Source organism: Ranitomeya imitator, chromosome 4, assembly GCF_032444005.1.
Source record: "Ranitomeya imitator isolate aRanImi1 chromosome 4, aRanImi1.pri, whole genome shotgun sequence".
Lineage (NCBI taxonomy): Eukaryota > Metazoa > Chordata > Amphibia > Anura > Dendrobatidae > Ranitomeya > Ranitomeya imitator.
The window spans coordinates 288,987,659-288,995,427 of NC_091285.1; positions in this window are offsets into that span (position 1 = coordinate 288,987,659).

The window sequence follows — 7,769 nt, forward strand, 5'->3', positions numbered from 1 at the left end:
ATTTCTAAACATTTGATATGTTTTAAAGAACTGAAAATGTTCATTTGTGGAATTTGCAGCATTAGGAGGTCACATTCACTGAACAAAAAAGCTATTTAAATCCAAAACATCCTAACAGGCCAAGTTACATGTTAACATAGGAACTTTTCTTTGATATCACCTTCACAATTCTTGCATTCTTGAGTTTTTGGAGAGTTTCTGCTTGTACGTCTTTGCATGAAGTCAGAATAGCTTCCCAAAGCTGTTGTTTGATGTGAACTGCCTCCCACCCTCATAGATCTTGTGCTGGATGATACTCCAAAGGTTCTCTATAGGGTTGAGGTCAGGAGAAGATGGTGGCCACACCATGAGTTTATCTCCTTTTATGCCCATAGCAGCCAAAGACTCAGAGATATTCTTTGCAGCATGAGATGGGGCATTGTCAGCATGAAGATGATTTTGCTCCTGAAGGCACGTTTCTGCTTTTTAGACCATGGAAGAAAGTTGTCAGTCAAAAACGCTATTTACTTTGCAGAGGTCATTTTCACATCTTCAGGAACCTTAAAGGGCCCCACCAGCTGTTTCCCCATTATTCCGGCCCAAAACATGATTTCTCCACCTCCTTGCTGACATCGCAGCCTTGTTGCGACATGGTGGCCATCCACCAACCATCCACTACTCCATCCATCTGGACCATCCAGGGTTGCTCGACACTCATCAGTAAACAAGACTGTTTGAAAATTAGTCTACCTGTATGTCTGGGCCCACTGCAACCGTTTCTGCTCATGAACACTGTTAAGGGTGGCCAAATAGTAGATTTATGCACCACAGCAAGCCTTTGAAGGATCATATACCTTGAGGTTCAAGGGACTCCAGAGGCACCAGCAGCTTCAAATAACTGTTTGCTGCTTTGTAATAGTATTTTAGCAGCTGCTCTCTTAATCCAATGAATTTGTCTGGCAGAAACCTTCCTCATTATGCCTTTATCTGCATGAACTCTATCTGTGCTCTGTTTCAGTCACAAATCTCTTCACAGTATGTGATCACAAAGTTTTTGTGAAGTATCTAATTTTTTCATACCTTGTCCAAGGCATTGCACTATTTAATGCTTTTCAGCAGCAGAGAGATCCTTTTTATTTCTTATATTGCTTGAAACCTTTGGCCTGCTTAATAATGTGGAACATCATTTTTAAGTAGTTTTCCTTTAATTAGAATCACCTGGAAAACTAATTGTCACATGTGTTTAAGATTGATTTCAGTTATCTATTGAGCCCTGAGACACAATACCATCCACGAGTTTATTTGAAAAACAAAACAATTAAATCTTTGACACTTAAATCCAATTTGCATAATAATTTGGAACACAGTGTAGAGTAAGGATTCAGGCAATAGGTCTAGGTAGGGGTTTTATTGTTTAATTTCTATACAATTGGTGGACAATGGATTTGTTATTTAATCAATAATGTAAATTATTTTGAATTATTTAATAATAATAATAATAATAATAATAAATAATAATTTTTATTTATATAGCGCCAACATATTCCGCAGCGCTTTACAACTTATAGAGGGGACTTGTACAGACAATAGACATTACAGCATAACAGAGATCACAGTTCAAAACACATACCAGGAGGAATGAAGGCCCTGCTCGCAAGCTTACAAACTATGAGGAAAAGGGGAGACACGAGAGGTGGATGGTAACAATTGCTTTAGTTATTCGGACCAGCCATAGTGTAAGGCTCGGGTGTTCATGTAAAGCTGCATGAACCAGTTAACTGCCTAAGTATGTAACAGTACGGACACAGAGGGCTATTAACTGCATAAAGTGTATGATAACATGATGCGAGGAACCTGATTATGTTTTTTTTTTTTTAATAGGCCACACAGGGATAGTTAGGTTAATGCATTGAGGTGGTAGGTCAGTCTGAACAAATGAGTTTTTAGGGCACGCTTAAAACTGTGGGGATTGGGGATTAATTGTATTAATCTAAGTTGTGCATTCCAAAGAATCGGCGCAGCACATGTAAAGTCTTGGAGACGGGAGTGGGAGGTTCTGATTATTGAGGATGGTAACCAGAGGTCATTAGTGGAGCGGAGGGCACGGGTAGGGTGGTAGACTGAGACCAGAGAGGAGATGTAGGGTGGTGCTGAGCCATGGAGTGCTTTGTGGCTGAGGGTAGTAGTTTTGTACTGGATTCTTGAGTGGATGGGTAGCCAGTGTAATGACTGGCACAAGGTAGAGGCATCGGTGTAACGGTTGGTGAGGAATATGATCCTGGCAGCAGCATTCAGGACAGGTTGGAGTGGGGAGAGTTTGGTAAGAGGGAGGCCGATTAGTAGAGAGTTACAATAGTCCAGACGAGAATGAATAAGTGAGACAGTAAGAGTTTTTGCAGAGTCGAACGTAAGAAAAGGGCGAATTCTAGAAATGTTTTTGAGATGCAGATAAGAAGAGCGAGCCAGTGATCGGATGTGGGGGGTGAATGAAAGCTCGGAATCAAGAATTACCCCAAGGCAGCGGGCATGTTGCTTTGGAGTAATGGTGGAACCGCACACGGAGATGGCAATGTCAGGCAAAGGTAGGTTAATAGAGGGAGAAAACATGAGGAGTTCAGTTTTAGACAGGTTCAGTTTCAGATAGAGGGAGGACATGATGTTAGAGACAGCGGTAAGACAATCACTGATGTTTTCTAAAAAGGTCGTCGTGATAACAGAAGAAGAGGTGTATAATTGGGTGTCGTCAGCATAGAGATGGTACTGGAAACCAAATCTACTGATTGTTTGTCCAATAGGGGCAGTATACAACGAGAAGAGGAGGGGGCTTAGGACTGATCCTTGAGGAACCCCTACAGTAAGGGGAAGGTGAGAGGAGGAGGAGCCAGCAAAAGATACAGTGAAGGAGCGGTCAGAGAGATAGGAGGAGAACCAGGAGAGAATGGTGTCCTTGAGGCCGATGGAGCGGAGCATAGTGAGGAGGAGCTGATGATCCACAGTATCGAATGCTGCAGAGAGATCCAAGAGAATTAGCATGGAGTAGTGACCATTAGATTTAGCTGTTAGTAGGTCATTAGAGACTTTAGTGAGGGCAGTTTCAGTAGAGTGTAAAGAGCGGAAGCCAGATTGAAGAGGGTCGAGAAAAGAGTTATCTGAGAGATAGCGGGTAAGACGGGAGTGGACCAGGCGTTCGAGGAGTTTAGAGATGAAGGGAAGATTAGAGACAGGTCTATAATTAGCGGCACAGTTTTGATCGAGGGATGGTTTTTTAAGTAATGGATGTATGATGGCATGCTTAAATGAGGAGGGAAAAATACCGGAAGTGAGGGAAAGGTTGAATATTTTTGTTAGGTGAGAGGTGACAGCCAGGGAGAGGGACTGGAGGAGATGTGACGGAATGGGGTCACTAGTGCAAGTGGTCGGGCGAGAAGATGCAAGGAGCCTGCTTACTTCTTCTTCTGTAACTGGTTCAAAGTTAGAGAGTGAACTAGATGCAGTGGGGGAGGGAGGACAGTGCATGGTATGAAGAGATTGGGAGATGATTTCCTGTCGAATGTGGTCAATTTTTTCTTTGAACTAATTGGCCAGATCGTCAGCATGGAGATCTGTGGTTGGGGCCTGCTCTCTTGGGTCAAGTAGGGACTGGAAAGTGTCAAAGAGACGTTTAGGGTTATTTGACAGTGAGGTGATAAGGGTGTTGAAATAGGTTTGGAGAGGTGAAGGGCAGAGTTGTATGTTTTTAGCATGAACTTATAATGGATGAAATCTTCGGGTAATTAGATTTTCTCCACAGACGTGCAGCGCACCTGGAGCACCGCTGCAGGAAACGTGTTTACAGCGTGTGCCACGGATGTCGCCGTCTGTACCGAGTTGTTCTATGTATAGGAGGTGCAGCTTCATCCAGGGCACTTTGCAGGGTTTCATTGTAATGCTTCAGAGCAGAATCAGGACATGGGATGGAGGAGATTGGGGCCAATGAGGACTGCAAGTTCTTCATAAGTTTCTGGGTGTTAATGGCCTGTATGTTTCTATAAGTGTAGAAAGTGGGGTGACCTGAGCGGGATGGCAGTTCTTGATAGAGGATGAAAGAAGGTTGTGGTCAGAGAGCGGGAGAGGGGAGTTTGTGAAATCATCCACTAAGCAAAGCCGGGAGAAGACCAAGTCAAGGGAGTTTCCATCTTCATGCGCTGGAGAGTTAGTATGCTGCGAGAGGCCGAAAGAGGAGGTTAGAGATAAAAGGTGAGAAGCAGGTGGGGAGAGGGGAGAAGCAATGGGGATGTTGAAATCACCCATGATAAGGGTGGGGGTGTCACAGGAGAGAAAGTGTGGAAGCCAGGTGGCAAAGTGATCCAGGAACTGATGAGAGTGGCCGGAAGGATGATACACCACCGCCACTCGCATGGAGAAGGGGACGTAGAGTCTGACAGCATGGACCTCAAAGGAAGGGAAGACAAGTGAGGGTACTTGGGAGATAACTTGGAAAGTACATTTGGGTGAAAGGACCAGACCAACGCCTCCACCTGCTCTATTGTCTGATCTTGGGGTATGAGAAAAATGTAGTCCACCATATGAAAGAGCAGCAGCAGCGGTGGTGTCTGACTGCTGGATCCAGGTTTCAGTAAGAGCCAGGAGATTAAGAGAATTAGAAAGGAAGAAGTCATGAATGAAGGAGAGTTTATTACACACAGAGCGAGAATTCCAAAGGGCACAATTGAAAGAGACAGAAGGCATGCATGGAATATTAATAAGGTTAGAGGGGTTTCTGGGTGTAGCAATTGGGAGGTTTGACTGGCTATAACATGGGGGGCCGGGGTTTGGAGAGATGTCTCCAGCGACTAGGAGAAGGAGGATAGAAAGAGTGAGCAGATGGTTAAGGGATTTGTGAGAGCGTCTCTTGTGTTGGATGGTGGGACTGAATGGATCTGTGCTGTTAAGCAATGTGAACAGAGCATGAGTGCTATACATAGGAGAGGCAAGGACAGAGGGGCCGATATGGAAGGAGTGTAGAGAGTTAATGCAAGGGCGGTGAATGTGAATGAATGCAGCAGCCAGGATATAGATTATACAAATACATATGGTGAGTATTTGTTCTGTTTCAAAGGAATAGTGAATATATTTAGTTTTTCTTACCTGTCTCCTGCCCTGTCTAACTGCCATGTTATAACTGGCTATATTATTTAACTCAGAGAACAATAAATACAATACAAACATGATCTTGCATTCATTTGGAGCATTTGCATTTGCATTCATGACAACTTTCAGCATGCCATATAGATTTACCAGAACTAAACTCAATAAGGGAAAGGTGAGGAATATGGTTGTTTATTATGTTTTGTCTTTTGCACGGGGACATGGGCATCGGGTGATTATCTTCTCGTCAGACAGGTGAGTATACAGTTAGGTCCATATATATTTGGACAGAGACAACATTTTTCTAATTTTGGTTATAGACATTGCCACAATGAATTTTAAACAAAACAATTCAGGTGCAGTTGAAGTTCAGACTTTCAGCTTTCATTTGAGGGTATCCACATTAAAATTGGATGAAGGGTTTAGCAGTTTCAGCTCCTTAACATGTGCCACCCTGTTTTTAAAGGGACCAAAAGTAATTGGACTGATTCAATAATTTTAAATAAAATGTTCATTTTTAGTACTTGGTTGAAAACCATTTGTTGGCAATGACTGCCTGAAGTCTTGAACTCATGGACATCACCAGACGCTGTGTTTCCTCCTTTCTGATGCTCTGCCAGGCCTTTACTGCAGTGGTTTTCAGTTGCTGTTTGTTTGCGGACCTTTATGTCTGAAGTTTAGTCTGTAACAAGTGAAATGCATGCTCAATTGGGTTGAGATCACGTGACTGACTTGGCCATTCAAGAATATTCCATGTCTTTGCTTTAATAAACTCCTGGGCTGCTTTGGCTTTATGTTTTGGGTCATTGTCCATCTGTAGTATGAAGCGACGACCAATCAGTTTTGCTGAATTTGGCTGGATCTGAGCACACATTATGGCTCTGAATACCTCAGAATTCATTCGGCTGCTTCTGTCCTGTGTCACATCATCAATAATCACTAGTGACCCAGTGCCACTGGCAGCCATGCATGCCCAAGCCATCACACTGCCTCTGCCATATTTTACAAATGATGTGCTATGCTTTGGATCATGAGCTGGACCACACCTTCTCCATACTTTTCTCTTTCCATCATTCTGATAGAGGTTGATCTTGGTTTCATCTGTCCAAAGAATGTTCTTCCAGAACTGTGCTGGCTTTTTAAGATGTTTTTTTTAGCAAAGTCCAGTGTAGCCTTTTTATTCTTGATGCTTATGAGTGGCTTGCACCGTGTAGTGAACCCTCTGTATTTACTTTCATGCAGTCTTCTCTTTATGGTAGATTTGGATATTGATACGCCTACCTCCTGGAGAGTGTTGTTCACTTGGTTGGCTGTTGTGAAGGGGTTTCTCTCCACCATGGAGATTATTCTGCGATCATCCACCACTGTTATCTTCCGTGGGCGCCCAGGTCTTTTTGCATTGATGAGTTCACCAGTGCTTGCTTTCTTTCTCAGGATGTACCAAACTGTAGATTTTGCCACTCCTAATATTGTAGAAATTTCTCGGATGGGTTTTTTCTGTTTTCGCAGCTTAAGGATGGCTTGCTTCACCTGCATGGAGAGCTCCTTTGACCGCATGTTTATTTAACAGCAAAACCTTCCAAATGCAAGCACCACACCTCAAATCAACTCCAGGCCTTTTATCTGCTTAATTGAGAATGACATAACGAAGGGATTGCCCACACCTGTCCATGAAACAGTCTTGGAGTCAATTGTCCAATTACTTTTGGTCCCTTTAAAAACAGGGTGGCACATGTTAAGGAGCTGAAACTCCTAAACCCTTCATCCAATTTTAATGTGGATACCCTCAAATGAAAGCTGAAAGTCTGAACTTCAACTGCATCTGAATTGTTTTGTTTAAAATTCATTGTGGTACTTTCTATAACCAAAATTAGAAAAATGTTGTCTCTGTCCAGATATATATGGATCTAACTGTATGTCTTCTTTTTTCTTTTTCATTTTTAAAATTAAATGGTTAAAAGAGGAGAGATTTTTTTTTCAAATAAAGGACTTTATTCAGGCAGTTATTTCTTTACAATTTGACTATGGGGTTGGTAACGTGGGCATCTTATAGATACCTCTTTATTATTAACCCCTGGGCTTGATGTCAGTTGCCAATACAAAGCTGACATCAATCCCAATACTATTACACCACTTTCCACTACACCAGGGTATGTGGGAAAGGCAGCGGCTAAACGCCAGAATTGTTGCTTCTTATGGATGGGCCATTTCTGGGGCGGCTGAGTGCTGATGTTTTGGGAAGGGGCCAATATTAATATCTGCCCACAGATGTCTGCCTAGCCTTAGCTGGTTATTAATTATTGAAATATATAAATTTGGAGCTTCCAAGGCTATTAATATTAGCTCACAGCTGTATACTTAGCCTTTACTGGTTATTAAAATGGGGGTCCCCCCAATAAAATGGGAAGCTTCAAATTTATTACCGCTTCCCAGCCTATAAATATCAACAACCAGTCATTGGCTCTCCCTCAAATGGTTACAAAAATGTGGGGGGACCCCATGACATTTTTTTCTTTACTGTACCTTTTATGAATTAGATACATGTACAATAAGCTGCACACGCAAAGCAATGATCATATATCTCACTAAGGCCGGTTTTACATTAGCATTTTTTGCACAGCCTAGGCCTGCGTACTGTCCGCATGCATCTTTCGTACCTATCT